We start from the raw sequence: 25,685 nt of genomic DNA, 5'->3' as shown, positions 1-25,685 counted from the left end.
CGCTTGGGGCCCCCAACATCCAGGAGGGCCCCCACGCCCCGCTCTTCTCTTGTGCTCAAGACCGCTAGACAGGGCCGCTGCCCCGCTTGCTGCTGTGATCTGAACTGTAACTATGAGCACTCGTAATGAGCGCTCACAGTTACATGCAGCAGCACTGACAGGGCGGGAGTCATTGGCTCCCTTCCTGTCAGTCACTCTTGTGGCCGCAGGAAGTGTTTTCCCTGCGGTCACAAGTGGCCGCTCTGTCCTTGTGGTGTTGGTGCTCCAGTGACATCACTGGAGCATCGGCGCCAGGACAAGGGGAGCGCGGCCACAAGAGTGAAGAGAAAAGGAGACGCCCGGACCCAGGTGAGTATAAGTGTTTGTTTAATTGTGTTATATACTATATGGGAGGGGGAGCACACAGGGGCCTGTGTAACTGGGGGAGCGCACAGCAGGGGTCTATATAAATGGGGGGAGCACACAGTGGGGCTATATAACGGGGAAGACACAGGGGGGCTATATATAACTGGGGGAGCACACAGGGGGGCTATAGACTACTGGGGCTTTACAGAGGGGTCTATATACTACTTGGGTCAGCACACAGGGGGTCTATATACTACTTGGGGCAGCAGAATGGGGTCTATATACAACTTGGGGAGCACACAGGAGGTCAATATCCAAGTAGGGAGCACACAGGGGGGGCTATATACTACTGGGGGAGCACACAGGGGGGCTATATACTACTGGGGTAGCACACAGGGGGTCTATATACTACTGGGGTAGCACACAGGGGTCTATATACTACTGGTGGGGCACACAGGGGGTCTATATACTACAGGGGGAACACACAGAGGTCTATATACTACTGGTGGGGCACACAGGGGGTCTATATACTACTGGGGGAACACACAGGAGTCTATATACTACTGGTGGTGCACACAGGGGGTCTATATACTACTGGGGGCAGCACACAGGGGGTCTATATATAACAGGGAGCTCACAGGGGGTCTATATATAACTGGGGGAGCACACAGGGGGTCTATATATAACTTGGGGCAGCACACAAGGGGTCTATATACTGCTGGAAGAGCACACAGTGGTCTATATACTACTGGGGGAACCACACAGGGGGTTTATGTACTACTGGAGGAGCACACAGGGTGGGGGAGCACGTGGGAGGAGCAAGTGAAGGAGCACACAGGAGGTCTATATCCAAGTGGGGGAGCACACAGGGGGGGCTATATACCACTGAAGGAGCACACAGGGGAGCTATATACAAGTGGGGGAGCACACAGGGGGTCTATATACTAGTGGGGGAGCACACAGGGGGTATATGCAACTGGGGGCAGTACAAGGGGTATATACGACTGGGGGCAGCACACAGGGGGTTTATATACAACTGGGACAGCACACAGGGGGTCTATATACTTTTGGGGGAGCACACGGGGGGCTCTATATAACTAGGGGAACACACAGGCGTCTATACACTACTGGGGGAAGCACACAAGGGGTATATACTACTGAGGGGAAACACACAAGGGGTATATACTACTAGCGGCTGCGCACAAGGGGTATATACTACTGGGGGCAGCACAGAGCGGTCTATTGTTGTGGAGTGCGTGATATGTGCATTAGCTCTACCTAGGCATCTGAGCGGTGTCTTTCTCCAAACTAGAACCAACTATATATAAAGCAAGTAAGTAATTAAGGCAATGGCACACCAATGTGTCAAAATGTAGAAACAAAAAAAATAATATAGATGATAAATGCATCAAAAAGTGCACCAATCTCTACCACAGCTTGCGCTCCCCACAGTACAAGTGCATGCAACGGTATCTGCAATGTAATAACAAACACAGGAGTAGCGCAATGCAGGCAGAAGGCACAAAAGCAAAATAGAAAAAAAGAAAAAATTATTAGGCTAGATGAGAACAGGATGAAGGCAAGGACATGGACAGAGGGGAAGAGGCAAACAACATATTACTACGGGCCACTAACGTCCCACGCGTTATGTCCTGCTCAATCCCTGAGGAAGTCCTGGGAGCACGTAACACGTGGGACATTTTTGTTATATTGCACAGGCACTTTGGCTATTATTTAGTTGTGATATACAGTAAAGGAGGAGCAGCTACTTCATAGGGATGGCCTACTCCTTTATTGGCCATGAGAACATGATGACCTGTCATGTCTCTCTGTTTAGTGGGTTTTATTTGTCTTTTGAAAAAAACATTTTTTGGTGTTTTTTTCTGTATATTTGATGAATTACGAATAAAGATATTTTCTACACATTGGTGTGCCATTGCCTTAATTCCATACTTGCTTTATATATAGTTGGTTCTAGTTGTCTTCTTGTACGTTGGCTTTGTAGCACCCGCTTTTTACCCAAAAGCTGTGCATCTTCTCTTTTTGGTAGTTTAACCAAACCAGTCACAGTCCTGGGCGGTAATCGCACCTCTTGGGGCATGATTGACAGTCAGGGAACCTGCTGGGTCACAGGGAAGCCGGATGACATCTTACGGATACGCCAACACACCGGTGACCCAGCAGGTTCCCTGACTGTCAATCATGCCCCAAGAGGTGCGATTACAGCCCAGGAACTGTGACTGGTTTGGAGAAGATACCTAGATAAAACTAAATCACATACAATGCCGGAAAAGATAAAACAGTGACTTTGGGCATTTTGAAAATACAGATGACCATCACAATATATTATGGGAACTATTGCAGCTTGCTTTATTATGCTGTTTTGGGGGGTTTAGAACTCAAAAAGGTGGTGAATTGTTCCCTTTAAAAGGGTTTATCCAAGCTCAAGAAAACACAGCTACTTTATTGGCAAAAACAGCGTCACCCCTGTCCTTAGGTTGTGTGTGGTATGGCAATTTAGCTCCATTCATTTCAATGGAGCTGAGCTATAAAACCCCACACCCAAACTGAGGACAGGAGCAGTGCTGTTTCTATAAGAAATAGGCCATGATTTTTTAAGCCTGGGTAACCCCTTGTAGTGGATAAATAATAATTCTAGGAGCAAAATAGCATACATGCCTATGTGAAAGTATAGAATCCCGTCTCCTCCCCTTCTTCCATCCATACCCCTTCTCTATATCCCTCTTCTCACCTCTCCTGGTTGAACCTGATGGGCCTTTGTTGACGTGTTTTTTTTAACCTTACTAACTATGTGTCCTGTTGGCTCCTTACCCTTGTACTGTTAAAGGGGCACTCCGGGCAGGAGGTTTTTATTCAATATCGCTGGGTTGGGGGATGAAAACGATGTCCATTCACCTCCCCGCTGGAGCGTTGGAATTGGGTAGATAAGTGGACGTCATTGTTTTCATCCACTCCCTCTACGGCTATACTGAAAAAAGGCTTCCCGCCCCGGAGTACCCCTTTAGATAAGATGATGGAAGTGATATCATTTTACACAATACATTTCCTCAGGTTGCAGACACGACGCTCCACCCTCATTGTCATCTAAACCTTATGTCCAGCTGTGGAGAGACAAGTCTACAACACAGGAATATCAGCCAGGAAACCATCAGCTGCATCTGCTCCATGCAGTATCCGGAGTCCGGGAACCATCAGCTGCATCTGCTCCATGCAGTATCTGGAGTCCGGGGACCATCAACTGCATCTGCTCCATGAAGTATCCGGAGTCTGGGAGCCATCAGATGCATCTGCTCCATGTAGTATCTGGAGTCCGGGGACCATCAGCTGAATCTGCTCCATGTAGTATCTGGAGTCCGGGGACCATCAGCTGCATCTGCTCCATGCAGTATCTGGAGTCCGGGGACCATCAACTGCATCTGCTCCATGTAGTATCCGGAGTCTGGGAGCCATCAGATGCATCTGCTCCATGTAGTATCTGGAGTCCGGGGACCATCAGCTGCATCTGCTCCATGTAGTATCTGGAGTCCGGGGACCATCAGCTGCATCTGCTCCATGCAGTATCCGGAGTCCGGGGACCATCAGCTGCATCTGCTCCATGCAGTATCCGGAGTCCGGGGACCATCAACTGCATCTGCTCCATGTAGTATCCGGAGTCTGGGAGCCATCAGATGCATCTGCTCCATGTAGAATCCGGAGTCCGGGAACCATCAGCTGCATCTGCTCCATCTAGTATCCGGAGTCTGGGAGCCATCAGATGCATCTGCTCCATGTAGTATCTGGAGTCCGGGAACCATCAGCTGCATCTGCTCCATGCAGTATTCGGAGTCCGGGGACCATCAGCTACATCTGCTCCATGCAGTATTCGGAGTCCGGGGAACATCAGCTGCATCTGCTCCATGCAGTATCCGGAGTCCGGGGACCATCAGCTGCATCTGCTCCATGTAGTATCCAGAGTCCGGGAACCATCAGCTGCATCTGCTCCATGCAGTATGCGGAGTCTGGGAACCATCAGCTGCATCTGCTCCATGTAGTATCCGGAGTCCGGGAACCATCAGCAGCATCTGCTCCATGTAGTATCCGGAGTCCGGGAACCATCAGCAGCATCTGCTCCATGTAGTATCCGGAGTCCGGGAACCATCAGCAGTATCTGCTCCATGTAGTTTCAGGAGTCCGGGAACCATCAGCTGCATCTGCTCCATGTAGTATCCGGAGTCTGGGAACCATCAGCAGACGCCGCACGCTATCACCACCGCAAATAGCTGGAAAGAGAAGCAACACATTGTATCCACCTATGGACCATGTATCACTATGTTCTTCCCAGGGCGCAAATATTATCTATCAAAGACCCAAAACTGTTACATTCAGATTTATTTTGTAATTGTGAAGTAATTTTATTATAATAAGATGTAATTACAGTGGTGTCTTGGATTACCAGCATAATTCGTTTGGGACTGTGCTTGTAATCCAAATCGGCTCTTAAACCAAAGCAAAATTTCCCATAAGAAATCATTGAAATGCAAACAATTGGTTCCACACCCCAAAAATAATGATTTTATATTCTGAACAACATGTAGAACAAATGAAACAAACATTTATAAGCAGCTGAATAAGTGATATTATAAGTTACTGTACAGTATAGCAATCAGCATATGGAGTATAATGTATAGTAAGTGCATAAACCTGAAAAATAGCCGCAACATGCTAGAATAGAGAAGCAGGGCTGCTGTCAGAGGTCTGTGTGGTCACATGACAGCAATGGGGAAGGGGTGTGTGTTCAGCCTGGACCAATCAGGACTAACAGAGACTGCAGGGAGCATGAAGGAATGAGCAGGGCAGATGTGGGCACATACATGCAGCGTTCTCTGTCCGAGGAGAGAGGGGTTACAGCTATGAAGAGATTACCTCCATAGTCCTGTCCCCTGATGTGAGCCCCAGCCTGAAGTGGATTTGCTATGATTTGGAAGGTGAGGGAGTCTTCCTGGGTCAGAGTACAGGGCTGTAGACCCAGCTATGCAGACCATGCCCCTCCCCAACTCGCCCTCTCACCCAGTACAGGGAGCTCTTAAACTAAAACAACGCTCTTAAACCAAGTTACTCTTAAACCAAGGTACCACTGTATAGTTATAGATTAGTACCACAGGTCCGCAGTTTATCAGGAGAAATGTCTCTTTCCCTATGGGCTGTAATATAGCAGGTACAAGCTCTCAGCCACCTTGCACTAATGGTACAGGAGCTTCAGTCTTTGGGCATTGATAATATTATGGGGGTTACCCGGCCTCGCCTCCTCATTAGACGCAGTAAGTGTCATTTATCATTATAACCTGATGGAGGCGCTCCGCAGAGGCGGATCCAGTTTTCCTTTTTCCAGGACATCACTGAGATCTGGGCTAGAAATGAACGGCCCTATTATAAAACTACAGATTTGTGGCTATTAGAACCAGAAGGAAAATGCAGGAAAAAAGGTCAAAATATTTATTAAACCTTTTATTTATTTGTTTCTATCCCAAATAAAACTGCCATGTTCCTTATTTCCTCGATCTTTTCTTCTTATAATTTCCATAGACGGCAATCACAGACTGACACAGTGCTCTCTGCTGCCACCTCTGTCCATGTCAGGAACTGTCCAGAGCAGAAGAGGTTTTCTATGGGGATTTGCTACTGCTCTGACAGTTCCTGACATGGACAGAGGTGGCAGCAGAGAGCACTGTGTCAGACTGGACAGAATACACCACTTTCTGCAGGGCATACAGCAGCTGATAAGTACTGAAAAAGTTCTTGAGATTTTTAAATTGAAGTAATTTACAAATCTGTATAACTTTCTGATACCAGATTATTTAAAAACATTTTTCTCCAGAGACCCCCTTTAATATGTACATCCAGGAAGCAGCAAACGTGCAATAAAGTAAAGTGCAAAAAGTGTTATTTTTAAATTACCTATCTGAGCTCTGGCCATGTTCTCTGTGTCGCCCCCTGGTGTCACACACAGGGGGCACAGAGAGACGGAGCGCACACACAGGAGGCATAGAGAGACGGAGCGCACACACAGGAGGCACAGAGAGAGGGAGCGCATACACAGGGGGCACAGAGAGACGGAGAGCACACACAGGGGGCACAGAGAGACGGAGCGCACACACAGGAGGCACAAAGAGAGGGAGGGCACACACAGGAGGCATAGAGAGACGGAGCGCACACACAGGAGGCACAAAGAGAGGGAGCGCATACACAGGAGGCACAGAGAGACGGAGCGTACACACAGGAGGCACAGAGAGACGGAGGGCACACACAGGGGGCACAGAGAGACGGAGGGCACACACAGGGGGCACAGAGAGACAGAGCGCCCACACAGGAGGCACAGAGAGACGGAGCGCCCACACAGGAGTCATAGAGAGACGGAGCGCACACACAGGAGGCACAGAGAGACGGAGCACCCACACAGGAGTCACAGAGAGAAGGAGCGCCCACACAGGAGTCATAGAGAGACGGAGCGCACACACAGGAGGCACAGAGAGAGGGAGCGCACACACAGGAGGCATAGAGAGACGGAGCGCACACACAGGAGGCATGCTGATCTTATAAAGGCCTCACAGCAGCACAGAGGATGCAAGGAGAGGAGAGTGCTGATGTTATAGGGGAGGTCACAGCAGCACAGAGGATGTCAGGAGAGGTGGGTGGTGATCTTATAGGGGAGATCACATCAGCACAGAGGATCTCAGGAGAGGTGGGTGGTGATCTTATAGGGGAGGTCCCAGCAGCACAGAGGATCTCAGGAGAGGAGGGTGCTGATCTTATAGGGGGGTTATAGCACCACAGAGGATGTCAGGGGGAGGGTGCTGATCTTATAGGAGAGGTCACAGCAACACAGAGGATGCCAGGAGAGGAGTGTGCTGATTTTGTAGGGGAGGTCACAGCAGCAAAGAGGATGTCAGGAGATGAGGGTGCTGTCATTGTGTGCAGCTGCAGCCATGTCAACATGCACAGTGTGGGGCTGTCAGGACTACAAGTCTCAAGAACCCTGCTGATGAAAGTTATATTGGAAGGCTGCTGCTGCAACACTGCAACTCCCAGCATACCTCATTATGCACTACAACTCCCAGCATACCTCATTGTGCACTACAACTCCCAGCATACCTCGTTGTGCACTACAACTCCCAGCATACCTACTTGTGCACAACAACTATCATAGCCGCAGTCTGGGGGCCCTCCCCCCGGACTGCGGCTATGATAGTTGTGCACAAGGAGGTATATTTGTATTTTTATCGAACTGGTATCCGAGTATCGAAATAAAAAAGCTGGTATCGTGACATCACTAGCAGGGCCTAGGCCTGTAATGCCTCTCTGTGCTTGCTCCCCACCTCTCTGCATTTCAGTAACTGTCCAGGGCTGGATTGTGTCCTCCTTTACCGGAAGAATATTGCGCTTGTGCCACTGCTAGCGGGGTGGTTCAGCCACACTGGGGGCCCAGGTTGGGCACAAGTTACATTTATTCCGCTAACGCTTCTTGCAGGACATACAGCAACTGATAAGTACTGGACTTTTTTTATACAAAAATAGGTTACAAAAAAGTTTAACTTATTGACACCAGGTGATTTAAAAACTATTTTTTAAAGATGTAAAGCAAGGACTAAACATATTATAAATGCTATTTTTCCTATTTCCCTGGGGTCCTCAGGGTTTTCAGGGCTGCATACGCCTTGTAATGTATACTCAACGAGGGTGGATATACAGAACGCCAAGATCAAGGAAATCTGTCTGGTCCGTAGCAGGTAGAGAGCTGCATACACAAGCATGTGGACGGGTTGTACAACCGCTAGTCACAGGGCTGGCGTCAGCACCCGGCTTACCTGGGCACGTGACGGGGCCCTGTTAGCAGCTAGCAGAACATGATGGCAGGTGTATTTTGGCAACAGCTTAACAGTCGCTTGTTAGGAAACAGTCACTTGTGGGACAGTTTCTTTAGTGCAGCGCTCTCTAACATGTGACTTTCCAGTTGCTGCAAAACTACAACCCCCAATATGGACTTCTGGCAAGGTATAATGGCAGTTATAGTTTGGCAACAGCTGAAAAGTCACTGACTGGGAAAGAAAGATTTAGGAAAAATGTTTATTTAATCCAGTGTTCTCCAACAAGTGACTCACTCTCCAGTTGCTGCAAAACTACAACTTCCATCATGCACTACTGGCAGGACATGATGGGAGTTGTATTTTGGCAACAGCTGAAGAGCTAGTGGTTGGGAAACAATGATTTAGGAGGACAGTGGCCCAATTAATCTAGGGGTGCAGTGACGGTGGGCATTTTCACAGTTCTTAAGTGCAAAGTTATTTTGCACCAAGAGAGGAGCTAACTACAGACTGAAGCACAAGGTGCAGCTCACCTACAGATGGGGGGCACAAAGAGGGTCCTGTTACTGTTTGGGAGCTCTATGCCACCATGTATTGGGCTGTAAAAATCTGCAACATATCCTCCATGTCTGAACTCACCCTACATCATTCTGAGAGGCCATAAAAGCCTATTTCACATCTGACATTGTATTTTGGGTGACATGGCTAAGGCTAGGTTCACAATGCGTTTTATCCTATACGTTTAACGTATACATTTTATGGAAAAAACGGATGCAACTACCGATGCAATTGTGTGCCATCCAGTTGGATCCGGTTGAAACCGGTTGGATCCGGTTTTTCCATTGACTTGTAAACAACAACAACAACTTGAAACTACAACCTGACAACGTGTCTGGGCATGCTCATGACATCACTACGACAAGCAGTGACATCACGTAAGTGACATAATTGGTGATGTCATTCCAAGGGCCCTATAAAAGAAGGTGCAGAGCCCCAGAATCTCTGTTCTTAGGGACTCACTAGCGATTACACTGTCTGTACTACCTTGCTTTCTGCCTGTGTATACTGATAGTCATTTCTAGTGTTTTTGATTTTTGTCAGTCCATGGAGAGAGAGGAGAGGATTGACAGGGAGCTTGCCATTTTTGGCAACCTCCTGTGCTATTTGGTTCCAATCCTGGTCGGCTGTCTTTCCACCAGACAACCACTCAGCATGATTGAACCCTTCATCAACCCGCTGAGCTGGGGCAATTTCATCAGCGACCCGCTCAGCTGGGACAATATCACCTCGGGCCTGCAGTGGCCAAACAGTACCATTACAGACCAGACCAGCTGTAAGATTACCCCGAACCTGCAGAGGCCCAATTACACCACCAGAAACCTGCAGCGTCCAAACACCACCATTGGAGACCTGCCCGACTGTGACCTGATGTCCATCACCAGTCATGTCCAGAGCGCAGCAACCGCCTTTACTGACCTGCTTAGCTGGCTGACTGCTGTTAGTGATGTGCTCAGCTGGACATCCACTACCAGTCGCCTGCTGAGCTGGACTTTCAGTAATAGCGCCCTGCTGACCTGGATCACAGCTGCTGTAGAGAGAGTGAGTGTGATCACCACCACCTGTGATTACATCAACTGGATCTGCAGCACCAGAGACCTGATCGCCTGGACAACCACCCTCACCCGCAGCAGCTTCCTGGAGATCTGGATGACCACAGCCGCCTGGATCACCAACACTACGACCGGTGAGCTGACAACGTTTATTTCCACCGTCACCACCAGCCATCTGCAGGCCGCACTGAGCAGCATAAGTGAGAAGCTGGTGTGGATTGCCACAACCCTCCAGCTTCTCACTTGGCTGACCAGTCGCTGCAACAGGTGCGCTTGGCTCATAACTGCGGGTGAGGCGTTGTCCTGGATGAACACCACCAGCAGGATGCTGATCGGCGCCCTACAGGGCATCAGACTTATAGTGCGATGTCTCTCCAGTACCGAGGAGCTGAGGAAATGCCTGGCCATCATATCCGAAGAAGTGCTCAGCGGCTTCCCCGCCACCACCACCACAGCACGCTCCGAGGGACATCCCTACCGCCGACAGCGAATGATTTGAAATGATGGAACATCACCAGGGGCCTGCAGTTCCATCAGAGAGCAGCCCAGCTGGAAGATTACCACCAACCTGCAAAGGCCCAATTCCATCACCACCAACCTGCAGCGTAGCAACTCCAGCACCATCAAAATGCAGAGTCCAAACAACACCATTGGAGACCTGCCCAACTGGAATATGACACCTGTGACCTCATTTCCATCAGCAGCCATCTCCAAAGTGCAGCAACCGCCTTCACTGACCTGCTTAGCTGGACATCCACCGCCAGCCGCCTGCTGAGCTGAACTTTCACTAATAGTGACCTGCTGACCTGGATCACAGCTGCTGTAGAGCCAGTGAGTGTGATCACCACTGCCTGTGATTTCATCACCTGGATCTGCAGCACAAGAGATCTGATCATCTGGACCACCACCCTCACCAGCTTCCTGGAGATCTGGATGACCACAGCCACCTGGATCACCACTACTACTGCCGGTGAGCGGATCACGTGGATTTCCACCATCAGCACCAGCGATCTGCAAGCAATCACAGCAAGTGCGACATTGTCCTGGACTACAACCACCAGCAGGATGCTGATCGGCTTCCTACAGAGCATCAGACTGATCCTGCGATGCTTCACCAGTACCGAGAAGCTGAGGAAATGCCTGGCCATCATCTCCAAGAAAGTGCTCAGCGGCTTCCCCCCCGCCACCACCACAGCACGCTCCGAGGGACATCCCTACCGCCGACAGCGAAGGATTTAATAACTTTAATAAAAGTTTTTCTTGTTGCCAAAAATGTGTACTATTTTATGTCACTATACATTGTAGTAAGGTGTGCAAGGGTGTAAGTGTGTAATAATGATAATGTGGGACACTAAAAAACACCATACACCACCTCTCTTACACTGTACCTGTCAGCTCTGCCCCCCCAAAGATGGCCGCTCTGCAGTACTCACCGTTATTGTGTGAGGTGAGGAGGAAAGGGGAACTACAACCATGGTGGACGGCACACAGGAGCGCCCCCTGCTGGTCACTCTCCTTCTCCAGCTCTTCCCTCTTCCACTGGCTGTAGGAGTATACGCTGCCCAGACAAAAACACTCGGTGGGGTCTCAGTAGATTTATCCTTGTTTCCAGATAGTAACCAATCAAAGCTCAGCTTTCACATATTATTTGCCCTGAAAAAGTGAAAGGGGAGCTGTGATTGGTTGCTATGGGCTACTAAGGGAAATGTATTGTGCTGTTTTATAGCAAGAGACCCATAGCAACCAATCACAGCTCAGCTCTCATTTCTCACATTGCTCTAGGAACATGAAAGCTGAGCTGTGATTGGTTGCTATGGGCAACAAAGAGACGCTTACCATAAGAAAGCTTAAGGCTTCGTTCCCAACATGTTCATTCTTCGGCCCGGACAGAGCAGGAGCGCGTGCCTCCCATAGACTCCCATTATGAGAGGGAGACTAACGGCATTCTGCGGCGGAAAATTCCGCTAGTTTTGCTCAGTGGGAACGGAGCCTAACAAATAACCCCTATTCCTAGTAAAAAGTTGTGTTCACACTTGCTGTTTTTGTTCCATTTTTTGATTTTCTGTCTATTTTTCTGCAAATTGCTAAACTTCTTTAAAATAGCAGCATTTTTTGCCTTGATTTTGGTGAAATTGGCAGAAAATAACACGTTATTGCAAATTGCAGGAAAATTGTGGCAAAAATGCATTAAAAACACAAGATAGGGTGCCTTCACACGTACCGCATCGCTGCGTATTTATCGCTGCATATTTATCGCTGCATTTTTTGGGCAATTTTTCCATGCAAGTTTTGATTTTCGCATGATTTTCATGTGAAAATCAAAACTCGCATGTAAAAATTGCACCAAACATAAATACACAGCGTTAAATACGCTGTGATACGGTACGTGTGAAACTACCCTTAAAGGAGATTACACATTACACATAGGGGCACCGCCTGCAGCTGCCTCATATGTTCTGTGGCTGCAGATGGCAGCAAGTGACAACTTCAGGTGCTGCCCCTGATTAGTGTCCACTCACCCCTCATATGTAGCTCCATATTATAAATGTGTTTGTGGGGGGGAGGGTGGAGCCTATTAACGTTCATACGTGGCGCCACATTACAAACATAGGGTGGTGCCTATCACATATGTGGCGCTATATTGTAAGTGTGTGTGTATAAAATGCTTTCCCCATACATTGTACAGGATAGGGACACTTTAGGGTCTGTCCTGTTCCTATAATACCTAGAGACCGCAGACGAGCAACCACTCCTCCTGATCTTTTGCAGCCATGCACTTTTAAGTCTGGGTTCACACAGCGTATGACACCGGCCGTGTCACAGAACGGCCGGTGTCAGTGAACTTTAGCCTGGCCGCTACTGCAGTACTGGTAAGACAACCTTTATTTCTATTGAATTGGGATGCATTGGGGTGCATCCGTGTGTGCCTGCATCCTAATTCACCATTGCACACAATGGAATAGTGTGGCTGGAGCTGCACTCTCCATTGTGTGAACTGACATGTCAGTTTTGTTGTGGCCGCTTGCAATCCCGGCTGGAGCGTATACTATGTGTATAAACTCTGGTCGGGATTCCATTGTGTGCAGCACAATGTAAATTCTAAATTAATCACGACCGTTGTTGCAATTTGCTTAACTGTCAATTTACGATGTGTGAACTTAAGCCCCTATTCCACGGGCCGACTTAAGGAGCAAACGAGTGCTCTCAGCTCTCAGTGCTGCCCGGGTGATCGCTAGATCGTCCAGGCAGCCCATAGCATACAGCAGCGTCTGCTGCCGATGGAGCTGGAGCTGTATCAGTCGTTTGTTTTTCAACATGTTGAAAGACAAACAACTTCAACGATCAGCCAACATGAACGATGTCGGCTGATCGTTGCCCTCTATTTCACGGGACGATTATCGGCCGTAACGGCCGATAAACGTTCCGTGGAATAGGGCCTTTAGCCTAAAGGGAAAGGTGTGATCAGAAAAGAAGGAGAGGGAGCAGCGATCAATACTCATATGTGGCGCTATATTATAAATGGGGGGGGGGCACATCCTTTAATGTTTGAGACCCATGGAAAGCATGCAGCACTGTTTGTATAGTGATGACAGTCCCATCTCATCATATATTATTAGGCTCTGTAATCTATATTTATGATTTTATAACTTCTTGCGAGTGTATGGACTAGCATGAAAATCAAGAAGATCTAATCCTTGTGTAAACAGGTGATGTGTGTCCAATAACAATATTGTTAAATGGCCGCACAAACTATACAGGGATCGTTCAGGAGTTCCTGTCGCTCAATAAGTTGTGCTGTCTTAGGGCATTGCAAAGAGCCCTGATCTCACTGAGCGTCACTCATTTGTGGCCACAGATGGCTGAAGATTATTAAAGTTACTAAACAGCCCAGATACGTCAGGACATTCCCAATTTTGGGGTGCTGTCCCAGAACACACACAGTGACCCACAATACCCACCACTTCCACTGCTGCCCTGTGTTAATTAATGTTGCTGCATCCAATGCCCGACAATCCTATGCAACGTTAATTACCGTTCTCTGGATGACACAGGCACAGAGAAGCTGTGCCTGTGTAATCTGCGGCGGGTCCCAGCTGTCAGTGATTGGGATGGCTGCCACACAGAAGGGACACAGAGGGGAGGGCTGGCACAGAGGGAAGGGATGGCACCAAAAAGGGGTACAGAAAGGAGAGGACTGACAGAGGGGAGGGCTGTCACAGAGAGGGGAGGACTGACACAGAGAGGGGAGGACTAGCACAGAGAGGGGCACAGAAAGGGGAGGACTGATCTGAGAGGGGACACTGAAAGGGGAGGGCTGGCACATAGAGGGGGCAGAGATGGAAAGGCTGGCACAGAGAGGAGAGGGCTTGCACAGAGAGGGTAGGACTGGCACAGATGGAATAAAATACTGTAATAAAATTAGTGATGTGTTGCCCTATGATTGTGGGAGAAGTATTTGGGTATTGTTGGGGGGTGTCTTGGGACGTAGGTTGGGGCATGTCTATGTCCCTTATTTTTGTAGTGAAGCCTATAGTTGTGTACAGTAGCAGTCTTTGGCACCAAGCAATCGCTTGGGGCCCCCACGCCCCGCCCTTCTCTTGTGCTCAAGACCGCTAGACAGGGCCGCTGCCCTGCTCGCTGATGTGATCTGAACTGTAACTATGAGCACTCGTAATGAGCGCTCACAGTTACATGCAGCAGCAGCACTGACAGGGCGGGAGCCATTGGCTCCCTTCCTGTCAGTCACTCTTGTGGCCGCAGGAAGTGTTTTCCCTGCGGGCACAAGTGGCCGCTCTGTCCTTGTGGTGTCGGTGCTCCAGTGACATCACTGGAGCATCGGCGCCAGGACAAGAGTGAAGAGAAGAGGAGACGCCCGGGCCCAGGTGAGTATAAGTATTTGTTTTATTGTGTTATATACTATATGGGAGGGGGAGCACACAGGGGCCTGTGTAACTGGGGGAGTGCACAGTGGGGGTCTATATAAATGGGGGGAGCACACAGTGGGGCTATATAACGGGGAAGACACAGGGGGGCTATATATAACTGGGGGAGCACACAGGGGGGCTATAGACTACTGGGGCTTCACAGAGGGGTCTATATACTACTTGGGTCAGCACACAGGGGGTCTATATACTACTTGGGGCAGCAGAGTGGGGTCTATATCCAAGTGGGGGAGCACACAGGAGGTCTATATCCAAGTGGGGGAGCACACAGGGGGGCTATATACTACTGGGGGAGCACACAGGGGGTCTATATACTACTGGGGTAGCACACAGGGGGTCTATATACTACTGGGGTAACACACAGGGGGTCTATATACTACTGGGGTAGCACACAGGGGGTCTATATACTACTGGTGAGGCACACAGGGGGTCTATATACTACTGGGGGAACACACAGGAGTCTATAAACTACTGGTGGGGCACACAGGGGGTCTATATACTGCTGAGGCAGCACACAGGGGTCTATATCTAATTGGGGGGGCACACAGGGGTCTATATACTACTGGGGCAGCACACAGGGGGTCTATATACTACTGGAGGAGCACACAGAGGTCTATATACTACTGGTGGTGCACACAGGGGGTCTATATACTACTGGGGGCAGCACACAGGGGGTCTATATATACCGGGGAGCTCACAGGGGGTCTATATATAACTGGGGGAGCACACAGGGGGTCTATATTTAACTGGGGGCAGCACACAAGGGGTCTATATACTGCTGGAGGAGCACACAGTGGTCTATATGCTACTGGGGGAACCACACAGGGGGTTTATATACTACTGGAGGAGCACACAGGAGTGGGGGAGCACACAGGAGGTCTATATCCAAGTGGGGAAACACACAGGGGGAGCTATATACCACTGAAGGAGCACACAGGGGAGCTATATACAAGTGGGGGAGCACACAGGGGGTCTATATACTAGTGGGGGAGCACACAGGGGGTATATGCAACTGGGGGCAGCACACAGGGGGTTTATATACAACTGGGACAGCACACAGGGTGTCTATATACATTTGGGAAGCACACGGGGGGGATATATATAACTAGGGGAACACACAGGCATCTATACACTACTGGGGGAAGCACACAAGGGGTATATACTACTGAGGGGAAGCACACAAGGGGTATATTCTACTGGCGGCTGCACACAAGGGGTATATACTACTGGGGGCAGCACACAGCGGTCTATTGTTGTGGAGTGCGTGTTGGGGGGGCCCGGACATAACTTCGCTTGGGGCACCAGAAATGCCAAGACCGCCCCTGCCCCCTCCCCAACCATAGAGAAAAAAGCCCTCCCATCCGGAGAAACCTTAAAAAGCTGCTTGGTAAGATGGCTGCCCCTATAAACACTCCCGCTCAGAGTACACCTTTAAAAGCAGCTAAGTAAGATGGTTGCCCTCATAAACAACCAAAAATTACAAAAAGATTATGAAATATGTACCGGTATTCGGTTTTACTTGTTGGCAGTGGCGGTCTTTGGCACCAAGCACCCCAAGCGATCGCTTGGGGCCCCCACGCCCCACTCTTGTGCTCAAGACCGCTGGACAGGGCCACTGCCCCGCTCGCTGCTGCCATCTGAACTGTAACTATGAGCACTCGTAATGAGCGCTCATAGTTACATGCAGCAGCACTGACAGGGCACGGAGACATTGTCTCCCTTCCTGTCAGTTACTCTTGTGGCCGCAGGAAGGGTTTTCCCTGCGGTCACAAGTGGCAGCTTTGTCCTTGTGGTGTCGGCGCTCCAGTGACATCACTGAAGCATCGGCGCCAGGACAAGGGGAGTGTGGCCTCTTGTGATCGCAGGGAAAACCCTTCCTGCGTCCACAAGAGTGAAAAGAAGAGGAGACGCCCGGACCCAGGGGAGTATAAGTGTTTGTTTTATTGTGTTATATACTATATGGGAGGGGGAACACACAGGGGTCTGTTTAACTGGGGGACGCACAGAGGGGGTCTATATAAATGAAGGGAGCACACAGGGGGACTATATAACAGGGGCAGCACACCGGGGGTCTATATACTACTTGGGGCAGCAGAATGGGGTCTATATCCAACTTGGAGAGCACACAGGAGGTCTATATCCAAGTGGGGGAGTACACAGGGGGGCTATATACTACTGGTGGGGCACACAGGGGGTCTATATACTTCTGGTGGAACATACAGGGGGTCTATATACTACTTGTGAGGCACACAGGTGGTCTATATATAACTGGGGGAGCACACAGGGGTCTGTATACTACTGGGGCAGCACACAAGGGGTCTATATACTACTGGGGGAACCACACAGGGGTTTTATATACTACTGGAGGCGCACACAGGGGTCTATATCCAAGTGGGGGAGCACACAGGAGGTCTATATCCAAGTGGGGGAGCACACAGGGGGTATATACAACTGGGGGCAGCACACAGGGGGTCTATATACAACTGGGGCAGCACACAGGAGGTCTATATACTTCTGGGGGAGCACACGGGGGGGCTATATATAACTGGGGGAACACACAGGGGTCTATATACTACTGGGGGAAGCAAACAAGGGGTATATACTACTGGGGGCAGGACACAAGGGGTATATACTATTGGGGCAGCACACAAGGAGTATATATTACTGGCGGTAGCGCACAAGGGGTATATACTTCTGGGAGCAACACACAACGGTCTATTGTTTTGGAACGCGTGTTGATGGGGGGCCTCAGACATAACTTTGCTTGGGGCCCCAGAAATGCCAAGACCGCCCCTGCTTGTTGGCTATGTTTATGTATAGACAATGATTGTGGAGCCTTCTGCTGGTTCATTACAGTAGGATATGCAGTAGATAATTGGTGAAATGGTCTCTGTGTGAGTCTGTGCAGAGCTCCACATTGTGAGTGTCAATTATTGCTTCTGTTTATGTCTATAACCAAATAAGCTTCATACTGGCCATGGACAATGAACAGCTGTGTATAATTACCAATTTCCTTACTTTGATAAACTGACTTGATCCTCTTGTACAATGACTTTGCTATATAACTACGCTATGACTGCAGAATCTTGTATATATTAGGTACATTCACGTCGCACCAGATCAAAGGTCAGTTCTTACATTATCAATAACTGTTCATAAAAAATACAAACAATTTAAACCCTTATTCATGTGATAACTGAGACTTCGTCTGATAATAATATCCCTTATGAGGGTTAGATATTTCCATTATTACATATACTATAGGCATTTACCCTTCTGACCCTGTATCCTTCATAATCATAGTGTTCTTAAATAGACTAATTCACTTATAATTTTTTTTTAGCTTGTCTTTCTGCCATTTATACACTACATATATGCATTACATGCTAAACAACCCATAGTGAATACCCACATTTTGTTTCTATATTGATACGCCATGGCGTTTAAAGGGGTACTCCAGAGGAAAATTTAAAGGAAACCAATTGTATGTTTCTATGTATCTATCTCCAGCACAGCTTCAAAGTCTGTAAATATTTTCACTTTCACTGGTGTCTAACACCATTAAGAAAACTGAGAAAGGATATTGAAGTGTTGTGGGTGAAGGGGTTTTCTCTTCAGCTTTGTCTTGGTCAAATGTTTTCCCAAAAACATTGGTAAACAGAGTTGTGGAGGCCTCGCCAACTCACCAAGAATGGTGCATACAGTACTGACATGAGCTGTAAGGGAGCATCTGACTGATTCAAATTTGGTTAGCTTTGTGTTTAGTATGGCTGGGGCCAGTGTCGGACTGGCCCACCAGAGGATCCTCCGGTGGTCCCCCAGCTTTAGAACCTGCACTAACACTGACTGACATGTTGTTTCTCACTGGTTCTTCCTTGGTGGCCCCCCAGGATAATTTCTTCTGGTAGGCCCCAGATACCCCAGTCCGATATTGGCTGGGGCCCAGAGAATATAGGCACCTGGAGAGCCCCTAGAGTATTGAAACCGTGCTCCTCTGGATCCTCCCTATGGAAAGGCATTCAGAGGGTGAAGAGACAACCGTAAAGCTATGACATAAACAGGAAAGTGCAACAGCAACCTGCAAGTGCCAGGATCTACCACACATAGTCCCTCCAGTGAACACTATAAAAACCTGTAATATATATATATATATATATATATATATATATATATATATAATTTTTTTTTTTTTTTATAGGTTTTGGCAAAATATTTGATCAAACCAATTGTAATTTTAGCCATGTCAGCCTGCAGAGTGCTGGTCAATTTCTACATTTGTGTTACATTTCTCTATGACATATCAAAAGTTTTTTTTTTAAGACTACAGGTACATTTTAAATAGTTGGGCTTTAAAGTCTATACCCACTTTAGAGGGACCCTGTATTTTGCAGTAGCACTTTCAGCTTTTGGCTTTGCGCAATGGCAGTATCCTAGCCTATGAGGTTAAACTAAAGCGTGATTATGGCTATGTTCACACATTGTATTTCTGTCAATCTTTTTTCAACCAAAACCAGGAGTGGATTGAAAACACAGAAACTGCAAATCTTTCCATTATAATTTTACTCTGTAAGTTCCATTCCTAATTTTGGTTGAAAAAAGACTGAGCAAATGACCAAGGAAAATACTATGGGGGAAATCTATGAAACTAGGCCCCACCCCAACTACCCTGCCGGATTCACTAAGAGGCACACATTGGGTATTTGTCTCCCCTTTAATTTATTGCCTTTACCGTGCTGGATTAATAACATTACAGTTCTATTTTATAGTTCAGACATTTCTACATTTGACAAAATCATCTTCATTTTCTTCATAGAACTTGACTGCACTCTTTGCTTTTCTTCTGTGACGTCCTGTTTATGGTAGGATTAGTAACACAGAATTGGCACTGGTAATTGTGTCCAAGCGAAACACACCATTAGCATAACAAGTAAGCTTTTTAACCCCTTCACATCTGCCATACGGCTATATACACACGTGGACAAAATTGTTGGTACACCTCGTTTAATGAAAGAAAAACCTGCAATGGGCACAGGAATAACTTGGATCTGACAAAACTAATAATAATTAAAAATTCTATGCACAAATGAAAGCCAGATATTGCTTTTCAACCATGCTTCAACGGAATAAAAGAAAAAAATTTAACTCATGAAATAGGCCTGGACAGAAATTATGGTACCCATATCTTACCAACGTCCTGTCAGATCAACAATTATAAGTGCCCTCAAATACCACCAATAGAGATGAGCGAACCTTGAGCATGCTCAGGTTCGTCCAATCCCAAATTCTCTGCATTTGATGGTTGCAGAAGCTGGATAAATATGTTGAAAAAATATGGATACAACCACAAGCCATAGGCTATATAAATGTTTTCCAGGACTCCATAGGGCTGTATACAACTTCTTCAGCCACCGGTAATCAAATGCTGAGAGTTCGGGTTCAGACTAACCTGAGTGTGCTCGAGGTTCGCTCACCTCTAACCACCAAAGAATAAATTGTCAAAAGAGCTTGGACTCAGTATATGCTGAGGTCATTTTTTCATTTTTATCTATGAAGTGGTATAAGAAAGTTTGTGTCCCTCATAGAGAGTAAGAAAACAAATTTTTAAATGTTGTTTCTTTAATAGTGTGCCATGTATTGTAGCTATGTACAAAGGTTAGTGTTAAAGAAATAATAATAATAATAATAATAAAAACAACAAACATATTCACTCTTCTTACATCATCATGTAAAAAGCTGTCTCTTCTAGTCTATGGCATTCTATTTTCATGGATAAACCTATGTTGTCAAAGGTCATAGGATCACACTGAGAGCACTAGTCACTTTAGGTTATCTTATGCTACAGTTTTTCTTTTTAGAAAAATTTATGAAAATTGGCTTCCCAAGAAAGTAGCTAGTAGTAGAAGTTAAAAAAAATCCAGTCACTGTATCAGACTATTTTATTGTGGGCCATAGTTCATGCAATACATATACTTGGAAGTGCCAAAAAATTATAAGGTTATTCTCCCACTTCTGGAAAGTATCTTGAAAAGGCAACCATCTCATTATATAGACAGCCGCTAATAATGATCATGAGCTGCTAATAATGATCATGATCATATCAGTGTCCATTCCAGGTTTCAAATTCAGGCCCCCCAGCTGTTACAAAACTACAATTCCCATCAAGCCTGGACAGCTTTGGCTATCTAGGGATGATGGGAATTGTGGTTTTGAAACAGCTGGAGGGCCTGAGTTTGACACCCTTGATCTATATAATAAGACGGCCACCTTTCCCCTCTATGTTCCAGAAGTTGGATCATGGCCTAACAGTAGAAATTCAACATGTCTGATTCTTCTTTTTTCTCAAGAGACAGGTAGACTGTCCTCATACACAAGACAGCATCAACTGCTTTCCCCATAATGAGAAAGTTTACCTGACTTTTTTCCATTTTATATCACTTTATAGTATTTTAAAAGAGAATTCCAAGCAGGGACATTTTTTTTCTAAAACTGCTGGGAAGGTGGTTGGTGAAAAAATAACATGCACTTACCTCCCCAGCTCCAGCACTGGTGTCCACTGTCCTCCGTTCCAGTCCCCTGCCGCTTCCTGGTCTAGAGAGGGGACTTTGGATATTTCATTTCAAGCCCGCTCAGCCAGTCAACGGATGAAGCGGTGTCTACTGCTGACTGGCTGAGCGGGCCTGACACGTCACATCCCAGGTCCACACTAGAAGCGCTGCGGACTGGAGCAGAGGACACCAGCACTGAGGAGGTAAGTGCATGTTATTTTTTTTTTCACCTATCACCTCCCTGGCTGTTTTGAAAAAAAATGTTCTAGCCTGGAATTCTTCTTTAAACTATCTAGATGGAAAGTCATCTATTACTCATAGAAACCAATGAAAGACTGTAAGATCCATCCATAGAAAGGAGCATCAGGTAAACACAAATCATGTTTTGTTTAACAATAAAAAAAGGAACAAATTCAAAATGGATAGATAACATGGAAATTTTAGTGGCTTTGAGAAGTATGGCATGCTCCCATAATGTGAATGACTGCTTCCCCGATGAACCGAAAGCTGATATTTCCTCTGAGAATGAGGACACAAGTGGAACCTGTCTGGTTGGCAACACTAGTTATTGATGCAGCATAAAAATACTGTCTGCTCCCATGTCAAAGTAATTTGTGATCCGATTCTAGTTGCAGCTGACACTGGGAGATTGGGTTGACTTGGATACGTCTCATGCCCAGTGCATTCCGTATCCATTCATGGCGGTCCAATCTTCTGGTGTCAGCTGCAAACCATAGTGATAGATATCCTTTAGAAGCAAAAGAATACAGTAATTCACTTCAAATCTCAAGCCTTCAAGCTTTTTTCCAGTCTGACACAGCGCTCTCTGCTGCCACCTCTGTCTTTGACAGGAACTGTCCAGAGCAATAGCAAATCCTCATAAAAAAGTTTTCTGTTTTGGGCAGCTCCTGTCATGAACAGAGGTGGCAGCAGAGAGTACTGTGTCAGACTGCAAAAAAACACCACTTCCTGCATGACATATAGCAGGTCATAAGTACTGGAAGACTAAAGATTTTTCAATAGAAGTAAGTTACAAATCTATATAACCTTCTTACATCAGTTCATTTAAATAATTTTTTTTTGGTGTGGCCCTTTAAGAAAAGAATGCAGCCCTCCCTTGAACAGATTTGAAGGCTCAGGTGCCCAGAGCATCAGGGTTAGTGACACCCCCTACAGCAGACAAGTGTTGTGCTCACTTACTTAGCTTTGGTACTTAAAAGCAATAGCCAGTTACGAGCTGTATAACATGAAATGGAGTAAAATGTCAAACTTTGGAGACCTCATCAAAGATATAAGATACACGGCAGTTCTTAAACACAGTCCCTCAGTGGCGGGTTGTTATATAGCACATACTAGTTCCATTTAGAATCCGTTTCTGCTGACTGAGACCTGGTAAATAGTTTCAATTACCAGCTTCTCATCATAACGGGTTTCAGAAAATGTCTGCAATGCAGGAGGCTTAAGTTTCGTCCGACAAAATAAATCAAAGATTTGTGTTCAGAAACCTTTAGTTCGGCGAAGACATTTAATATCACTAAACATTGATTGAGATCTATCGATGAGGTTGGCCTATTTTACACTTCTGCTATGGAAGATTTCTGTTTGTTTCAGGAATTTCCCTTTAAACATTTTTTTTTGCCATGTAATGCTCTGAAACAGAATTGATTGCAGGTTCTTTTTCTTGATGTCAGCAATATTCACACTGCACTAGTCTTGCAAATCTGCTATAGGAAGGTTTAGCATTTAATAACAGAAATATAGTGTGGTTTTTATAAACAAAATTGCTTATGTAAACTAGAATTTTCTAGTACAAAGGCTTTATAAGAGGGACAGATTACATATTGGGTACTGAGGCAGGAGTATAGTTTTCCCAGTCTGTGGTGCTACTCACTAAAGGCCCTATTATACGGGATGATAAGGAGGAGCAAGCCAGCGCGGACCTGTCAGATCAGCGCTTGCTTGCTCCTCGTTCCCTGCTCGCTGCCGATGCTACTACGAGGAGGTGCGGGAGAGGCTCCCAGACAATCCTTAGATCATACGAGAGCCCATAGGACATAGCAGCAGTCTGCTGCCGCTGCTCCTATTGCATGGGGCAACAGCCAGTCCGTCATAAAGTTTTTTTTTCCCATCATATTGAAAGAAAAGGATCAGTCAACGTTGGCTTTTAACACTAGCTATTACACCAAGTGATTATCGTCTGTAACGGCCCATAATTGGCCAAATAAGGCAGATAATTGCTTGGTGTAATAGGGCCCTAAAGGAGACGTGTCAGCCAGGTCAGCTTTTATGAAGTCCCTCTTCACACGACCATGGGCGTTTTAACAGGAAACACTGATCTGGAAGCCTGATCAGTGTTTCCTGGCTGTAAAAACAGAGGAGTCCTCCTCCTTTATACCCCTATTCAACGGGTTCATAAACTCGCTCCAACGACCGCTCGTTAACGATGACTTAACAATTTTTTTTGCGAACGATAACACATAACGTGAACGATATATGTAGTGAAACGATTATTTTGCGGTCGTTACATGGTCGTTTAAAACGTTTGCCAAGGTGATCATGACCATAAAACACACCTATTTTTTTAAAACCTTTTTACGAAAGACTAAAAGATTTCTAATTTTACGAACCGATTAGCGAATTATCTTTCACAGACCAACGCCTTTTTTTCGACATGCTGAAAAACTATTTTGAACGACAGTATAACGATTTCGCCTTTGTCGTTCGCTCGTTTACACCAATTCCACGAAGCGATTATCATTAACGAGCGGTCGTTGGAGCGAGTTTATGAACGATAATCGTTCCGTGGAATAGGGCCTTAACTCTTCTGTCACTGTGTGCGCTTGAGTGACGTCACTCGTGCAGCACAATGCTGGGGGGGAGATAGTGGCCTCTTGTGGCTAGAGGTATGATGCTGCCTCCGGTCACAAGAGTGATTGCCTGGGTCTGGAGCCAATGGCATGTAACCATATGCCCGCCTGATTAGGAGTGCGTACAGTTATAGGGCACTTGCCCGGGCTGTCATGCAATGTATCTGAAATTCGAGACAGATTGCGGATATGCATCTGGAGCTGTCTAGAATTCTGGATGTCCCCAGAGGCCATTAAAGCTGGAAATCTGGACAAATATAGGACAAGTCCTCTATATCTGGAGCTATTTTCCAGCATGGACACCCGTCAGCAAAAATTCCCAATAGAACCCAAGCTAACTTCCTGATCCAAGTAAATTTCATGGATGTGTGAAGGGAATCTCATATGCTGGCCTTAACGCAAAGGCGAGTTGGGGATGTAAAGAGGCATAAAGCTCATTCCGGTTCAGAGAAGAGTGCATAGAGATCTTCAGTGACAAGCCAGTGTTTAATAGTATCTACAAGAGCTGACCCTGGGTGCCGCATTTCTCTCCTCATTTGAATATCGGAATAACCTTTTTACTACTATGGTGCAATTGGCACCATTATCAGGCTGATCTTATGTGTTCAAGTTTTCTTTAGATGTTGTAACAAAAACCGGGGTGGATCATAATAGGTGGGAAAATATAAAAAAAATAGATGCCACTTATGCCCTCTTTAAAACCTGAATAGCACCTGGTGTGTAAGAGCACCCTGTTTTCAGTCTTACAAATCCTGAAAGAACTCATTGACCGATAATGGGTACATTGGTTTTACTTTTATTTTTTTATGTATAGAATAGCAAAGAAGACTTTAGTATTTCCATCAAAAAGCATCAGAGACCTAACAGGATGGCAAATGGTGCTAAAGTGAAAATAGCCTAAAACCTGACTACGATGGACAAAAAAAAGACAAGACAGAAGGGAAATAATGAATGGAGCCAGTTCACATAGCCCAGGGACGCTGAAGAGTGCAATGATCTAGGGTTCACCAAGCATATTCTGTAAAACTGTCTACTTACAAGAACTTGTGAAGTCAATCCATCTTACCCTCTGGTCAGATATTCAATAGTTTCTCTGCAGTTTTATAACAGCTTAGCTATAGAGCTTAACGTATAACTGTTTTTTACGCTGTACAGGCTATGTTTTTAATATGGCCTTTATTAAAATGTAGTTGTATTCTGAAGTAGATACTTGTGCTGTAGACTGTTTCGTCTGATCACCGGATCATCTGTCCATGAACAGCCCTCTGTCGGGGCTTTTCATTTGTCTTACATGTTATTCAAAATATAAAATCATTATTTTTGGGGTGTGGAACCAATTGTCTGCATATCAGTGATTTCTTATGGGAAAACTTGCTTTGGTTTAAGAGTGGATTTGGATTACAAGCAAAATCCCAGAACGAATTATGCTCGTAATCCAAGGCACCACTGTATTTAATCGGAATTTAAATATACAAAGGAATACTTGATGTGTACTGAGATATATATATATATAGAT

At 46.4% G+C, this 25,685-nt stretch overlaps 1 protein-coding gene across 1 annotated transcript in view; it reads right to left on the bottom strand.

Moving 5' to 3' along the window:
* PTPN13 (protein tyrosine phosphatase non-receptor type 13) overlaps window positions 1–11,412 on the bottom strand; it is a 209,591-nt gene extending 198,179 nt beyond the window's left edge. The window contains exon 1 of the mRNA XM_069978225.1: window positions 11,248–11,412. The gene's annotated coding sequence lies outside the window, so the exon portion shown is untranslated. The remainder of the gene's footprint in view (window positions 1–11,247) is intronic.
* Window positions 11,413–25,685: the final 14,273 nt, after the last annotated feature.

The sequence above is a fragment of the Dendropsophus ebraccatus genome, chromosome 7 (assembly GCF_027789765.1).
Source record: "Dendropsophus ebraccatus isolate aDenEbr1 chromosome 7, aDenEbr1.pat, whole genome shotgun sequence".
NCBI lineage: Eukaryota > Metazoa > Chordata > Amphibia > Anura > Hylidae > Dendropsophus > Dendropsophus ebraccatus.
Note: the sequence above shows the minus strand (reverse complement) of the source record. Positions and strands in the feature narration are given on the sequence as shown.